This window comes from Elgaria multicarinata, chromosome 8 (genome assembly GCF_023053635.1).
Source record: "Elgaria multicarinata webbii isolate HBS135686 ecotype San Diego chromosome 8, rElgMul1.1.pri, whole genome shotgun sequence".
Taxonomy (NCBI): domain Eukaryota; kingdom Metazoa; phylum Chordata; class Lepidosauria; order Squamata; family Anguidae; genus Elgaria; species Elgaria multicarinata.
In genome coordinates, this window is record NC_086178.1 from 45387529 (window position 1) to 45405322 (window position 17794).

Below are 17794 nucleotides of genomic sequence, written 5' to 3' on the forward strand. Positions count from 1 at the left end.
TAATTTAAACATATGATATATGGTACCAAGTTGACACACTTGGGGGACTTCCATTTTTGTTGGAAAGTTTTTGTAGGAACAAAAGACTTTTGTTCTGAAAGTTCTGCAAGCTCTCTTGCAGGGAGAGGAACTTGGATTCTTTCTCGCACCACGAGCTAGCAAACAAATGAGTTCCAGGGTGGGGGAAAAAAATTCCAGGGTGGAAAAAATTTGCAATCCCTCCCCCTAAGCACTGTGATTGGAGGAGGGGGAACAGGGAGGAGACTATGGCTACTGGTTAGCCACAGATGTCAATCTCAAAATTTCTCCCCCTTCTCCCCCAGTGACAGCGTCTTCCTAATATGGAAGTGTTCAGTTAGTTGTTCATCAACATAAAACGAGCCCTCACATCGCCTAAAAATCCTTAGGATACCTAGGATCCATTCGGTATCATAGGATCTTCTAACTGCACCATGGGTTTCCGACAGTTTTAAAACCGCCTCTTAACTGCACCATGATTTCAGAGGTCCGTCGGACCCCTGGATTTTCGATGCGGAACTCACACCCCTAGTGTTTAGTAAAAAAAAAACCCACTGGGGGCCAGGTAATGACAGCTAAGAAGGGATCCAGGTTATGACAGCTAAGACGGTTTGAAGGACACCATAGGATTGTCATAGTTGCAATCTTCTGGCCCCTAGGAGGATGTCCTGAATGCCATAAGATTTAGCTGCTCTAACTTTCTACATAGTCAGAGAGGGTGGTCCACCCTTGGATGCCTCAGAAAAGTCCTCTGCTTTTTCCCCCTATTCCAACAGTGAAAGGGGCAAAAAGGAGGCATTCTGGGAGCATATCAGGGCCAGATCAGGGGAGGTTTTAGAATGGGAGGAAAGTTTGCCAGCCCTGGAGATGGTGTATTTATTTTCCCTCCTGTTGGGATCACTGGGAGGAAATGAAAATGCAGGGTGCAGATCCTCTGACCTTCTACCCTGCCTGTGCCAGGCAGGGAATAGCAAGTAGGATTTCATCTGCCATAAATCCTCCCTACCTTCCACCCGACACCTACTGGATAGTTCTGTTGTTCTGAATACAAAATGAAGCCATGAGCCAGTGAATAAAGAACAGATAGAAGTGATGTGATGATAATGGTGAGTCAGTTTTGGTGAGTAGCCTCATGTATTACTCCATTTGAGCCCAGAAAAGTGGAACATGATGAGAGTTGGGCTGCATTTGATGCTTGGTGTGTTGGATTTAAAGGAATTTTATTTAACATGTTTGAGGCCTTTAGCTTTGAAGCCCTACCTTTTCTCATTTCGATTTTGCACAAGGGGTTAAGACTTGAAAAGATTAAACTATTTCTGTGGTCATCATAAAAAATACCCTGCAGACCTTCTAGGTTCAATTGTCTGCTTAGTTTTTTTCTTTTTTCTTTTTTTCATTCCATTTCACAATACTGTTTCAGCACCACAGAAGTAAGTAGTGTAAATTTCCTTGACATCTATTATTCAGCTTACTGGTAAGGAACAGTGTGTTTATCACCCTTGGCTTGGTTTTAGATTCTCCAGTAAATTCTTGCTCTCTGTTCATTTTCTTTCCAAACAGAAAGAATATTGAAGGGGAAACCTGGCACTAAACTTGCAGTTTATCTGCACTAGTTAAACTCTGATTGTCCTAACTGAAAAACAAGAAATGTATTTCTTGAGAAAAATGACTGTTTGTTACCAGAAATGAGGTTAGAAATCAAAGCAAGTTTCAAATGGTTGAGAAACACACAATTAAGCGGCCCTCTAGCCTCAATTCTGTGTGCATTCTGCACCCATTGAAGTTGTCCTATTCTGCCAATGGATGAAGGAAGCATCTCCATCAGTTTGTTTAGAGACAGTTTTGAATTTTCTCTTTGAGTTGGGGAGAACAACTAGCATGGATCCTATTTCTAAAGGAAAACAACTTTCCCAGACAACTCCCTGCCTTTGTTGAAGGCAGGCGGATTCCATCAGAACTCCCCCTTGTGTGAGCCCAATGCTGGGTTTTTTAAAAGGTTTTCTCTCCCATCAGGGAGAGAAGAGTGGAGAGTTGCTTCTTCCTGGCACACAGAGGGAATGGCCCACTTAACCAACAAGTACATGTAGTTTAGTGCATTCCAGACCACTGCCAAGAGAACACCCCAAAAATGTGCCAAGTGGCATAGCTCCTCAGGCATAGCACCTCCCTCTATAACCTCAGACAACATGGCCACCCAACCATCCCAGAGACATGATGCTACAAATGAGGATGCTGGAAGTATTATCCCTTTGATGGTCTCTCATTGGCCAGTGCTGTGCAGCTTCATATTTGTGTAAATATGTGACCCTATAGCTAGAAACGCAGAACTGAATGTATGACCCTCCATGGCTGCTTACAAACCAAACTAGTACAGGGAAGAAAAAGGGAACTGGAGAAATTACGTTGCCCACAAATTATTTCAAAATGTTAACAGAAACTTAGCAGCAGGGAATTAAGGCTGTTTGAGAGATCTTGCAGACAACAGAAAGTAGATGTTACAAACTGAACATATTGTTAGAATTAATAACCTTTGCAGAACTGTGCATGAAAACAGTAAATGAATTCTGGCCCTAGGATTGGGGCTTCCATTGTCTTGTCCTTTTTAGCTGTAGTTGCACATGGTTTTGGTTTTGTGGACTTTTTGATGGATACTTCATACAGTCAATAAATGAATGTTGAAAGTTAGTTAACTAATGCTACAATCAAGTGAAATATGTTTTCTCTCCATTGGTGAATGTAAACTTTCCCAGTGCATTTCAAACATGTACTGCAGTGAGATAAAAAGATCTTGTGGGTTTTTTTTTTAAGTACATAACATTCTAGATATATGAAATGGTTTCCAAATGTCCTCACATTATGTAATATCATTTTTTATATACTTGTGAAACGTTTATTATCACTTATAGAAGCAAACCCTTTAAGTTCTCATTACATGAGCTCTTTGACTGGTAAAGATATACAGTTCCTGGAACATGAAGTTTTTTTTTTTTAAAAAAAATCTGTTGCTAAATAGCTTGAGTTTCAGACCCTTATCTTCACTAGACTTTGAGTTGTTATGTAAGCAGCATGGAAATTGGTGAGTCTTGTGCTGAGGGTTAGAATTGCATCCCTTAGTGCTTAGCTCCTCATTTCCCACTGGTCCTTTTAGATTTATTTTCATTTTAACTTTCAGGATGGTTTCGTAAGGCAAAAGAAAGACTGCAGTGCTTGCTCCTTTGGCAAGGATGCTGGCTGTGAATTCATCTGCTCTGTTGGATTGCAGCAGAACCTATTTGCAAAAGCTTTGCTGTACTAGTCTGAAAGGGGTTTTATGGACTGGCAGATCTTGGGCCCTATGAAAGGTAATGCAAAGTAATACTGGTTTTGCTAGATTTCAGCAATGTTCGCTTTTTATCCTGTAGTACAGGGTAAAAATAATAGCATGGTATTTGTGTGTTTATGTATGGTTCTGTTTTTCCTTTGGAAAGGCATCTGGTAAACTGAGAACCAATTTATACAGTAGGTGTGTATTTCCTCTTTCGTACTTGAAATATTTCCAGCTTGCTCAGCTGTCATGTTTTGACCAGTTTACAGAGAGAAGAACGTTTTAAGTGAACAAAACTGTATGTGTGTGTACGCTTGTGTGTGTGTGCACACACACACACACACACACACACACACACGGAAGCATGTGAGTGTGGTGGAGAATAGCCACAACAATGTGGATTTCTAAACACATTACTACAGAGAAGATTTCTAAGGGATCATTAGCTATTCTTAGTTCACCGCACCTGTGTTTCAAATCTTATGACTCATGTAAAATATTGGGCTTGTTTTAGCAGCGGCACTTGGAAGTAGTGGAGTTGGGAATTCCAGACCATATTCTGCAGCCCGTAATTAATCGGTGAAGGCTACTGCCTGTTAGGTGATTCTTTCTACACTAGCACAAATCCATGCGGTTGCTTGGATGCATATTGCAAAGCCTGTGCAATCTGCGTAGCACTGCAGGTCATTGCAAAACTAACCCATATAATCTGTATTGCAAAAAGGTACAGCCACCCATATAAATTTACTCTCTGTGTCTGCATTATATTAGGAGTGCTGTTGGTCAGATGTTATGTCATTATTGAAGGAATTATTCCCTGTATGGATGGTCTGATGCTATGAAATTCCTCTTGATACAGGTGTGATTTGTTGTAGAATAGCTTGTTTTACAACTACACAGACCCCTCAGCAGCAAGTGTGTATGCAATCTTAGCATCTGTTATGCAAGGGATAGTGGCTAGGCAGGAGTTCTAGAGACAAAAAGATTGCAGCCCTACACCGAATTAGCTGGGAGTAAGCCCCAATAAACTCAATGAGAATTCTGCATTGTCATGTAAAGGATTGCACTGTAAATTACCTCCTAATTAGTGTTCTTATTAGCAGAGCTTCTGGTGGTGTAAGTAAAAGGAGGAACCAGAATAATTGGATTGCAGCAGGGCCAGCAATTCATACACTAGTTCTTGTGAATTTGGTTACTACCCCCTCAAACTTCAGACCATTTTTTGAGAGTCTAAAAATAGGGGCTAATGTCTTTCCTTCCCTGTTATTAATCCTGCAAAATATATAGCCTGAGCTGTTGATTAGCATGGATTGCAAGGTCACTGGCAAGTTCCAACATCTGGCATTTTTCTTCTAATGTTTATTGATCCATCATTTGTGTACACAAGTTATTTGAAGCTGGTTTTCAATAATTGTATCAGGGTGGCAGCTGGCCACTACCCTAAGGCAAAGGGTTGTCACCAGCTGTCACCCTTTTGGGGATTGCCAGGGCCTTGCCCCGGTGTAGTGCCTTTCTACTTTGAAATGTTATAACAGGGCTAAAGACAAATCTCTTGCTGTGTTCTGCCACTGATCCCCTCATCTGGAGTGCAAAAACTGAATTCTGCCAACTCTAACAGGTGAATGAAAGGGTTAATGATCTGGCAGGGCAAAAGGCAATGTGGTTGATTCTAAGAAAGGTATAGGAAAAGACTCTAGACAAGACCGTTGCAACCCTTTCCCTTCAGGTGCATAGCCTGCCAGATAGATCCACCACTCGGGCTGTTTTGCAACACACACGTAAGGTGGAGGTCTATGTGAGGAGTAGCTAACTGCCAGGCCATCATCTGCTTCAGAGTAAACTCAAACCTTGTTACTTTTTTTTTATTAAAAAAAACCACTTTCTTGCTGAAGTGCAAATAGGTAAGACAACATTTGCCTCTCTAACTTTCAGATAGGAAAAGATATATGAGTTCTATGAAGCACAGAGATTTCTTTAACTATTAGATTTTGTTTGGAATTAAGCTCCAGGGATTTTTGTTCCTCTGAGCGCAGTGATCTATAGATATTTGTCTTGACCTGCTTTTGACTATATGAGCATAACGTGCTTCATCAAAAGAACTTGTACTTACATGCCTGTGGTTTTTCATTGAAATGTGAGGAACAGTTCTCAGGAGCTCTTGAGCTTCTGAGTGTAAAGCTTAAAAACTCCATATGAGATTTAAATTCTCTTTGTATTATATTATTATTTATCCAAACAATAAATGATCTGAATATGGAACTTTATTACTATTGGAAACACAGGACTCTTTCCTCCTCCATACATACTCTTCTTCCATTTTATTATGGTTTTGCTTTTACAATTTACTTTCATGAAAATGTAAAAACACATTTGGTGCATTTATAATTAGTGGTGTTGAGATTCTTAATGCCACTTCTGCTGTAGAACAGCAATACTTTTGACCATCTCTGAATATGGAGATTTGTTTCCTATTGAAGTTAAATATTCAGTGTATATATTTGTACAATTATGCAATAAGAATCAAGGCCAGACTTAAAATTCATGTTAAAACATTTCATTCTTGAAATCAAACTTCTATGTAACCTTTAATTTTGTTCTTCCTTAATTTATCTGTGGTCAGATAAATTTCCATGCATTTAGTAAGAAGTTAGGTCTTGCATTACGTGAAATGAAAGACATACAGAGACCCAATTCACATGATCAATTGAGTACTGTGCCTCTGGCCCATTTACTGCTTCTGCTTTGCAACCAGTTTAGCAAATAACCCAGTAATATCCCGTTCTTGGCTGCGAAGTGCAAATCTGGCACTTTGAGTTGTTGCGGAGGAAGCAACACAAGAGTTTTAATCCATGGTTTGTTGTTGGGTTAAAACTCTGTATGGTTTCTCCCTCAACAGCCGAGAGTACCGGGTTGAGACATGACAGCAAACAACTCAAGATCGGGATGTTGCTGCATTGTTTAACAAACTGGAAATGAAGTGATGGTTGGTTTAAACAACCCCTGGGTAGTCATTAAGTGCAAACTGGGTCAGAAAGTTCACTTCCAACTATCCATAGTTTAAACAACCCCTGGGTAGTTGTTAACTGCAAAATGAGTCAGATGGATAACTGGTTTAAGTGGCAGTATATCTATGCCAAATGCCATTGACATTTGTTATTCGAAATACAGTCAGTTGAATGCTTGTTACTTGACCATAATCAAATATAGTCAAGTAGTTCACAAAGCCATGATACTGCTAATGCCTGAAGAATTCACCTGTTCCCTACTTACATTTAAAAACTCCCTTTTGATTTTAATAGTTTATGATGTTTTGCTCTATTTCAGCTTTAATTTTTTCTGTAACTGTAAATTGACCCTGGTATTCTAGGATAAAAGTGAAGCAAAAAACTGTTCAATTGTTAAGTTGTAATCATTCATTATATTTTAAAAGTTAATCTCATTGGAAAGTATCCCATATTAGCCCTACTTTGAGTACATCCATTGAAATGAATGGGACTTCGATTAGTCATTACTAACTTAGGTCCCATTCATTTCAATAGATTGACTCTAAGTAGAACTAAAATTGTTCTACTTGTACTAAGTAGAACTCATTGTTGTACAATATCAATTCTGGTAATTAAAAAACAAACAACTTAATTAGTATCTAATCTGTTGCTGATTATAAAGTATACATTTTGTTCTAGTAAAGTTAGTGCCTTCAAAATATTTCACCATTATTTGACAAAATTTCTTTGGTATTTTTGTTTTAAGACCCACCAAATCTACTTGGTCAGACTGATGATAACTCTGTGGTTGGTTCTACTTCCTGTTTCACACACCAGCATGATAAAGTCATTGCTGTAAACAATCTGAGGAGCAAGGAAGTTAGCAGCAGTAGTGACAAAATTCAAACATCTCTTGCCCCATAATGAAGCATTCTCTATACTTAAGAATTTGTATTTCCATGGGTTATTTATTGAATCTTTTGTCAGATGTTGAGTAGTAAGCAGTAGGGGTATGCAAAGTGGATCTTCTCCATCACAAAATTTGAGCCAGAGCTCCATTGAGGCAATTCTCTGCCTTTATTTTGGAGTGGTTCCCCTGTCAGATTACCCATTGGAGAACCGCCTGTTTTTGATAACCACTCTAGTCAAGGGAAATTAATCAAATGCCTACAGCTCCCTCATTTTTAAAGATAAAATGATGAAACTTGACACAGTGATAGGTCTTAAGTAGGTCTTTAGACATGCCAAGTTTGGAGCAGATCCCTTCAAGCCTTTTGGGGATTTTTTTAAAGTTTGTGGTTTTAAAATTATTATTTTTAAAAAAACGCTATCATTTTTAATGATAAAGAGATGAAACTTGGCACAATGATAGCTCCTAAGTAGGGCTTTAGGCATGCCAAGTTTGTAGCAGATCTATTCATTCCTTGATTTTTAAGGAATTTTTAAATCCCCCCTTCAAACCATTAACACACAAACGTTAATCCACCCCTGTGTTATTTATGGAGGGAGCTTTTATCCTTTATTTTGCTGATGCAGAGCTCCACTGCTGCTGGTGGAAGTTTCTACTCCAGCCTTCTCCAACCTGGTGCCCTCCAGATTTATTGGACAGAGCTGCCCCTCCCCCCTTGCACTGGAAGCCCAGCCAATAGGAGTAATAGTTTAACTGAAATAAAGAGCCTGTCTGGCTCAGGTACAGAAGCTTACTCACTCATGATGCCAGCCAGCCCAGCAGCACTTTCACACTGTGGATAATTGACTTCTATGAGTCTGAGCAGAAATACACTCCCTCTCCCCTCCACAAAGGCCAGAACCAGCAGCCAGTTAGTATTTCCCACTCCCCCAAACAATGAGATTGGAGGAGAACATGATCATGGACAGCGCTGTGGCAATTCCTAATTGGTTAGCCACAGATGTCAATATCAAAGCTACCACTCACCCACTCAGCATCTTCCAAATATGGATATATTCAATTCACACACACACACAAACACACACACACACCAGATAGCATTGATGCCTGAAAAATAGTTAGATAATTCCGGAGACGTTAGAAGCTCCGATTGGGCACTTCTCTGCTCTGATATTAATCAGTGGGTTTGGAAGCAGCCAATTTCTGGTCTGGAAGATCAAAGGCTCTGCGGATGTTTGCGGTTACCAGATAATTCCGGGGTGGACAGCACACCCCTAGTAAGCAGTATCTAAAAATGAATTCAGAGAAAACAGAGCTTGCCTTGAATATTATTCTGTCCTAGACATGAGCAACCTGCTTTAACTACACCTTTTTATTCCCCAGCCAAAACATCCAAATCAGGAATGTGGCTAGAGAGAGGCAGTGTGGTGTAGCGGTTGGAGCAGCTGTTCCCCAAGCTGGTTCCCTCCAGATGGACTTCACAGCAGTCTTAAATGTTGGTGGGTAGCCACCTAAAGACCTGTGCAACTTGGTCGAGCTGGCAGCTTTCTAGTTAATTAAGTAGGCCTTTCACACTTCTTAATTGGTTCCAAGTTCAGCTAAAATTGGACATCATTAAGCCTTTGCCCAATTGCCTCATGAAGTGAAAGAGACTGTGCCTTGATTTTCACTGAAGAGCTGAGAAACTCCCCCACCCATGCTGGAATGTTGAAGTCCTGGTCTCAGAGAACGGGTGATTTCCCAGACTGCGATGCTTTGAACCCCTTTGGAAAAGAGTAGCCTCCCTTCTCCTGGATGTGTGTGTTCACCTGTAGGCATCTGAGAAGGGGGAGTGGCATTGCCTGTCAACTCTTGAGCTGGAGGGAGGCATCTAGCAGAGAAGCTTTTAAGATCCAATTCGCAGGTTTGCACTTTGGTTTTGCTCCAAGGAGCAATGTGCTCCTTGTAGCTGAACCAGGTTGGAGAACTTTTGTAGGAACAGCTTTCATTTATCTTGGAGACTCAGGCATTCAGCTTTGACAGCTTCCTTCGCTGAGAGGAGATGTGAGCTTCCTTTGCATAAATATTCTGCATCCTTTTTCTGTCAATAAACTGTCATCCTTTTGCACAAGTGGCTTTGTTTCATCCTGGTAATCAAACGAATATAATTTGATTGGAACCTGGTAGAATCAGAACCTCAGATCAATGCAACTGCCAAATATTTTCTAGATTATGTGGATTTGACATAATAGTGTGGTGTGGAATGTGAAACAAAATGATGTGGTCTGGATAGCCAATTGATGTCTAATTGGAAGTGTGCACAAGAATTGTACAATTTATTTTATTTTATTTATTTTATTACCTTCTGTTAAATCATGTCATTTTGCTATTTTCTCTTTTTTTTAGGCCAATTGGATCATTTGGTAAAGCCTTCAAAGAAAACCAGGAGAAAAAATGGTTTGCACAAATAAGCTTATGCAGCCAGAATAAAATTAGAAGAGCTTTCTGATGAAAAACAAAAATGTAAGCACTCTTCCCTTTTTAAAGATGCAATTCCATATGATTATTTTTATACTACATTTATTGTTTAGAGGGGGGGAACAGGCCAGCTGTTTATGCACACACTACTGGTAAGAGTAGTACTTTTGTGTTTCCTCAAGGTAAAGAGCAAATATGTTGCGGGGAGCAAGATTTCATTGGCTGCTTCCTGCTCACACCCTATTTCAGGGTGGGATGAAGGTGAGAATAATGTGTCCAGCACATACAGCTCTCACATATAGACCCTTCTTCATGATCCAAAACCCTGATCATGTGGGACGGTCTTTGTGCCTAATAGCTATACACCCATTGAGCCTCATTCTTGCCTTCACCCCAGTGCATGGGAAATGGGGCCAAAGGACACAGAGAGATTTGGGGCAGGGCCAGCCAGTGTACAGTTTTGGTTTTCTTTCCTCCATACATTTGCTTGCCTTATGGAACAGAGGTGAATCTTATTTTGTATCTTATTATTTTATAAACTTATACTTTGGATATTGTGTATATTTATTGGTTGTATGTTGTATCCTGTCTCCCTTCCAAAGAGACCAACATGGACTTTTAGCATTGCAAGAACCCTGTGAGATTTGCTTAGGTAAGATATGGGGTCTTGTGCAGGCAATGCATAAACCACAATGTGGAACGGTGTTCTGAAATGGATTTGCAAACCATGATTTGCATTAAGAGTTACTACTGTACTGTAAAAACCATGGTTAAGGCAATCTCCTTGACTCTCCAGGCTCTCTGCTTTCTGTGTGACCTGCAGGTCTTGCTTGTGTCTTACTCTTCACTCCCATAGAGACAGGGCTTAACCTGCCAAATTAAACCATGGTTTCATTGTATGTTTGGAAACTTAACCAGGATTAAGGCAACAATTCATTGTCAGTGTTAATCACAGTTAAGCATTTGACTGTACCAGGTTTAGTGATTTGCCCAAACTAGGTGTTACATGGTAAAAGTCTCCAAGTACTTTAGGAAAAAACTACCTATGAAACAATTACATTAACTTTTGAAAGAATTATTTTGTTTTGGTCTGTCTGTACCACAAGGAACTTGAGGTGACATAAATAGTTCTGCTTTCCTTTCCATTCAACAACCCAAGTGAGAGGGCCAAGAAGGCTTTGTGGCAGAGTGAGGATTTGAAGCTGTGTCTTCATAGCATTTGACCCACAGGATCCCCAACCTTTCTGGGTCAGTGGGAGCATTTGGAATTTTGCTAATGGTGCGGGCACTCTTGCAAAATGGCTGCCATGGTAGGGGCTTGCCTGTTCATAAAACAGCCGCCATCAGCAGTCACAAAACAAGTCCCAGAAGGCAAACTGGTGAGACAAAAAGAAAAGTAACTTGTCCAACAACCAAAGTACAAAGCAGAGGTGGGGTCTGAGCTGCAAAGCAAACCCACTCTTTTGAATTCAAATAAATATGGTGCTGGAGGACATCCCTTTTCTTTGCAGCATGCCAGTCTCCCAGTTTTTTTAAAAATGAATTTAACAATCTTAAGGAATAAAAATCAGGAGGAGCAGAGAGCCTCGCAGGCACCAAGGGAGGTATCTGTGGGTACATTGATACCTGCAGGCACCACCTTGGAGATCCCAGCACTAGGATAACTTTCCCGAACTGGGTGCTTTCCAGATGACTGCAACTTCCATCACCCCCAGCCAGCATGGCCATTGAGCAAGGCTGTACTAAGCAGTAGTCTTTGCCAACAATATGTGCTTGTGTTGCTCTTTGAAGATGCCCACAGTAATAGCAGGTAGTCACTGGGAAAGCTTTGCTATGCTGTCAGATTTCCCCCTCACACATATGGGGCTAAGGGGCAAACTGCCCTCATTCTTGCCTTGGTAACAAACAATAACAGAATAAAATTTAAAAAGGTAAGGTGCCATTGACACACCAGCATTCTTTTAACAGTTTGTCAATTGACAATATTTTATATGTCATTTGAATGGTATTTTTTCAGAAATCCTTACAACAGTCCTATAAAGATTTTACATATGGGACATGGCAAGACCAACATGCCAGAACTAGGAATACTGGGGGGGGGGGGGGAGATCCTAGTAGTAATGATAATGATGGTAGTGGTGGTGGAGGCTGATGGGAAATGTCACATGGTTAAGGTGAGATTTGACAGAGAATGACCCAGCTTACACTCTTGACTGCTATGCTCTCCCAGTTGTACTGCAGATTAAATTTTGTTATGGAAGATAATGTTCTATGTCATAGAACGCTATTTCTGAGAAGTTTTCTGGGGCTGCATTCCAGTGCTTGGTGTTGCCAAAATTCCCCAAACACCAGCATATTTTAGCTTAAATCTCTTACTGACAATAAATAACTATGCCTTAGGACAGGCATTCCAACCTTTTAAGATGAGGGGAGGAAACTGGACAAGACCAGGAAGCTACTGAACTACGGTATTGGTGGCTGAGAAAAGGGGATGGGGCCAGGGGAAGGTGGCATGGCTGTGTGGGGGGCTCTGGACTTGAGGTCCTGCACCCTGGTTCATTTAATACATCCCATAAATGTTTGTGGTCAAAGATAAACCCACCCCTTCAAATAATGAAAAGAGCCAAAAGAAATAATGGCACACATAAGTACTTTAGTGATGGTTAGTGCGACACCTAGTTTCTGAATAAGATAAAAAATACTCTTAGTAGTTGTTATGACATCTCCAAACATTGTACTTTAACAGTTCTTCACTGTAATAAATATGTTCTTCACTAAGAATTACTCCATCCAAATGTTAAAAGTCTTGAAAAAATATACTTGTGGTACAGTTTCTACTGTGTTTTGCTCCCAAGCCAGGATTCATATATCACAGAAGCTTCAAGTAAAGGGGGGAATCAGAGAGAGCAGCCACAGACATCCAAACAATGATTTCTTGCCAGTTAGCTTTGCTGTTAGCCAGGAAGGGGATATTGAGCCATTCTGTAGCATGACGTAGAAGGACCTGTGAATGGCTGCCTTTCATAGCTCAGAAAAGCAAATATTTCCTTATCTTGACTATAGCAGCTTTGTTAATATTGCACAATTCAGTGGTCACATTGAGGCTGCAGTCTTCTGTGCACACTTACTTGAGAGTAAATCCCGTTGAACTCATGGGGAATTAACTTTTGAGTAAAGGATCAAATTGCCTGGCAGAATTCAAGCTCTTGCCACAAACGTTGCACCTAAGTCATTGTTCTAAGCAGCTGTATAATGTTTATGAAATGCAGTAAGAATGAAAATATTTCATTAAAAAGTATTGCATTTCCATACTGCTGCTCTTTTTCATTCGTGTTTGCTTACAGAAGGAGTGTGAATGTGATTTTTTTAAATATTGAAATATAAGAGAGACTACATAGTAAAAACTACAGTGGTGTATTAACAAGAAATAATAAAGGTGCACCTGTTCTGAATTTTTTATTCCAAAGCTTAACCAATGACCATCTTCAATAAATGTGCTTAATCCTAAACTTGCTTGTAGTAGTAGTAATATTTATTTCTTACCTGCCTCTCCCTCTGGATCGAGGCAGGGAACAATATTGAATACAAAAATATAAAATACATAAAACGGATTAAAAACATAAAACTAATACATTATGAAAATCTTTAAGACATTTTAAAATTCAACTGCATAGGCCTGCTGGAAGAGATCCGTCTTTATAACTTTTTTAAATTCAGAAAGACTATTAAGATGGCGAATCTCTCCTGACAGGCCATTCCATAGTCTGGGAGCGGCAGAAGAGAAGGTCCTCTGGGTAATGGTTGTCAGCCTAGTTTTGGCTGAATGAAGTAAATTCTTCTCAGAGGAACTGAGTGTATGGGGCAGATTGTATGGGAGAAAGTGATCCTGCAGGTAACCTGAACTCAAACCATATAGGGCTTTAAAGGTAATAACCAACACTTTATACTTCACCCAGAAACTAAGTGGCAGTCAGTGAAATGATTTTAAAGTTGGTGTTATATGGTCACCCCTAGGTGTACTGGTGACCAACCTGGCTTGGGTCTTTTTGTGTTGTTAGTTAGCCCCAAATGCAATAGTCTAGATACTAAGCTACAGCTCGGAGATCAAAGGGGCTATAAAGTTTTCCCAACCAACTGTTTTAACAATTTGGCAATGGTGATCAGATTTATTACGAGTTCTAAGTTTCATCACCCCATCTATTAAAGTAGCACAACAAAACTGCTTCATCAAGGGTGCAATCGATAGGATTGCACCCTTGATGATTGGTAGCCCCAAACTCGGAGGTGTCTAATAATCCAATACAGGGTGGGGAGGAGCGTCTGAGGCAATCTTCGCCTCCTATCCTCCCACCCTACACTTTTTACTAGATGAGCTTTTTTGCCTGTCTCATGATAGCTCTTCAAATGGGAAAGGCAGGATGCTGGAGAGGCCTCAGGATAGCTCATATCCTGGCTTCTATGGCCTCCTCTATAAACCCACCACCACCCATGGAAACGTCAGGTCTCCAACTCCCCCTTCTGATGTCAGAGCGTTGTCTTCAGTCTTGGAGGGGGGAATCACCATTATTCTAGGCTCTTCAGACATTGTCTAGGGGCCTTAAGATTGCTCCCTTAGGGTCTTGAAGGAAGTAGCCAGTCATTATTGTTTCATTGATAAAGTAGGTGTTTATAATATAGGCATGTATGGTAGCTTCCACAGGGCTTTTCAAAATAAGATGCCATTAAAGCCAGCAACACCATGCAGCACAGAGAAAGGTGCTGGAGTTCTGGGTTGGATGGAAAAGAGGTGGACCATCAAAATCTGGCAGTGTGTTAGAATATGTGGAGAACTCCCAAATTAGTCTTAAGCAGGCTTTGAATCTAGCCACAGGTAATTTAAAGGGGGCACAGATGAGACAAACACTGGCAAGACCAACATGCCAGAACTAGGAAATACAACGAGGGAGATCAGATCATGGTCCTAAAAGCCCATTATTGTCTGCTGATGTTGGTTCTCCAAGGTCTCATGCTAAGGAAAGTCTTTCTCACCAGCTGCTACCAGATCCTATTAACTGGAGGTGGCATGGACCGAACCAGGTGCTTTCAGTATTTAAAGCTCTACTACAGAGATGTGGCCCTCCCCCATAAAAGGTAACCTGGGGGAAAAGAGTGACAACTGCTCAAAATGTCAGTGTACCTGGCTCGGAAAGTCCCTGAAATTGTGGATTATGTTATTGTTAAGCAATCTTTGGTGGTCCAGTTTGTGGACCAGAAAGATGGTTGATAAAACCTCTCATAAATAAATGAAAGTAGTGCACTTTGCAGCAAGGCGAAGTGGTGAGAGAGGTAGATTTTGCTCCCTCCACTTGCATCCTCTTAATGTGAGCATGGCAGAGAGATGGATGCCTGCCCTGTCATGTCTGGTTTGGTGCTTGAGAACTGCCAGTCCTTTTATTTTAATAGGCATGAAATGATGCCTAGTAAGAATGTGCCCTTTCTCAACAGGGGGGATAAAAATCTGGAAATCAATTGGGCAGTATTGGCCCACATGTACAGCCATATTTGGGCATATCATTTCCTGGTCAATTTCTAGGGATCTTGTACCATATCCACTTTTTAAGTATTGTATGAACTGGCTCAATGACCTGAAATAATAGTCACATTCTAAGGGTGAGAACATCAAATTTGCCATTCATCACAACACCTTAGATGTCAATTTTCTAGATAATCACCCATGTGGATGCTGTAGCTATTGAAGATACATGTCTAAAGTTACTACATTTATAGTAACCTATTCTTTATGGCATTTTACCACCTGCAGCAGTAATTTTGTTATTTATGCTATCCAGTACAAGTGCCAAAAGATCTATGTAGGCAAAATAATTAGACCTTTAAAATACTTGATAGGGGAGCAACTATGTAATAGTAGAAACAACAACAACAACAAAAACCAGGTGCTCTGTTAGTTAATCATTTTGTTGAAAGTAAAACTTAACATTTTGAGCACTGGTGAAGCCTAACACCAAGAAAGATAAGATCCTGCTGAGAAAAAAAAATAGAATGGATTTAAGATTAAACACCCTATCATGGCAGGGATTAAATGAGGATTTGGAATTTTGCAGCCTGAGAGGCATTTCATAAGTACTGTGCCTATAGGTTAGGAGTTAGATGTTTTATTTCAGTAGTTTATTAAGATTTGAAATAAAATGTTAACAATACATCATAGCAGAAACAAAGGAGAAAACTTACTAAAATTAGAACCAAAAGTCTGGATTTTTTTTTTAAAAAAAAATCCTTTTTGATGATACAAAAGAAAATAGGCTTTAAATAACTAAAATATATCCCTGCTGTTATAGTCTTAGACCTATGAAGAGTTATTAATAATTGAGCCTTCTCTTTTCAGTAAGGATGAGCTCACCTGTGAGTTGCACTCCATTATTATTCCCTGTTTCCATTAAGTTTTAAAAGCTTTTAGAGATAGGAATGGGGGAACGGGAGAGGGAGTGTTTGCACATGGTGCTAAAAGATGGGTGGGCGGTGGCGCAAGGATTTCTCATGCTCGTGACAGCTGCAGGAGAGATGTATCTGCCCCCGTCCCCATTCTCCACAAAGTGGTGGTGAATTGGTTGTGGAGGTGGATGCATTTCTCCTGCGGTTGTCAGGATGGAACATGCATGTGTCGCCCCACCCAGGGACGGGACGTACACATCCTGGGGAACATAGGGAACCCATGGGGCGCCACGATCATAGCGCCCCACCCAAGGATGGCATGTCCCATGTGAATCCCCCTTTGTGCCAGTTGTCCCTGCTATCAGTACCCAGTACGAAGCAAGATTCTCATGGCAATCAGCGCTATTATTTGGTGAAGAGGGCAGAAAGGGGGTGGGGGTGGGCAGGGGATCATCAATAGTCAACCATGTGTTAGTACTCAACTCTACCATTGACTGTTATCATGTCGTATTGGGAGTGCCCCCTAAATAGTCAACCGTGGAGTTGAGGATTAACACAGGGTTGACTACTGTGTCGTCTGAATGTGGCCAGACTGTCCCTCAGATAGTTAGGCCCTGAGCCTAACTATCTGATTTAAAGTAGGGCAGTGCACAACCACCTGCCTCACTTTGGTGCAGAAATGAGATTCCCAGCTCCCGAGGCAATTCGTCCTTTGCTGGGTTCCTGGGTCCCAGCTGCAGCTGCAACTCAGGAAAGCTGTGGGCAGTGATGGCCAGGAGTCCCTTGAACTTCCGATGCCCTCCCCTCTCCCCTCCCCTCTCCCCAAATCTGGAACTGCCACCACCGGGACTTACCTTCACAACTTTCTTGGAGTCAGGTAATAAAGAGCAATCGTGCTCAGTGTCATCAGCATATTAATGACACCTCACTCCAGAGCTCCAGATGTCCTCTCCCAGTGGTTTCATGTGGATGCTAAATAACATAGGGGACAAGACAGAACCTTGAGAAACACCACAGGCAGTGGCCACAGTGCTAAACATTAGTTCCCCAACACCACCTTCTGGATGTGACTTTACAGGAAGTACCAAAACCACTACAATATAGTGCCCCCCAAGACCCACCATGGTTGATGGTGTCAGAAGCTGGCGAGAGGTCCAGGAAAACTAATAGGGCTGTACACCCCCATCCAGTTCCAGCATAAGTCATCCACCAGGGTGACCAAAGCAGTCTCATTCCCATTACCTGGCTGAAAGCTTGATTGAAATGGGTCGACATAATCAGAATAATCCAAGTACATATAGAGTTATATATGTATAACTCAATCACCTTTGCCAAGAAAGGCATATTTGAGACTGACCTGTAGCTTCCCAAATCTGTTGAGTTAAGAGAAGGTGTCTTTTAATAAAGTTCGTATTGGAGCCTCCTTTAATCAAGAGGGAACATGTCCCTCCTTCAAGGAGTCATTAATCACTTCCTTGTGGCCAGTCCCATTCAGGCTGATTTGACTACCAGGAAAGGCAAAGGTCAAGGAGACAGTAATAGCCCTTACCTTTTCATACACCTTGTTCACTAACTCAAGATCTGCAAGCTGAAAAGAATCCAAACCAATTGGACAAGCTGTTGTCAAGGTTACATCCAACTGCCACAATGTTGGAGTACAAATCAAGGTGAATCTGAGCAACTTTATCCACA

The 17794-nt window shown here is 41.0% G+C and overlaps 1 protein-coding gene across 2 annotated transcripts in view; it reads left to right on the forward strand.

The window, feature by feature from the left end:
• The window catches only part of PIK3CB (phosphatidylinositol-4,5-bisphosphate 3-kinase catalytic subunit beta), a 101986-nt gene that overhangs the window by 15793 nt on the left and 68399 nt on the right, over window positions 1-17794 (forward strand). The window contains exons 1-2 of one of the 2 annotated variants that reach the window (XM_063132249.1): window positions 3078-3359; window positions 9602-9718. The gene's annotated coding sequence lies outside the window, so the exon portion shown is untranslated. Of the gene's footprint in view, window positions 1-3077; window positions 3360-9601; window positions 9719-17794 lie in introns of those variants that run through there. The other variant, XM_063132250.1, reaches the window with a different exon arrangement.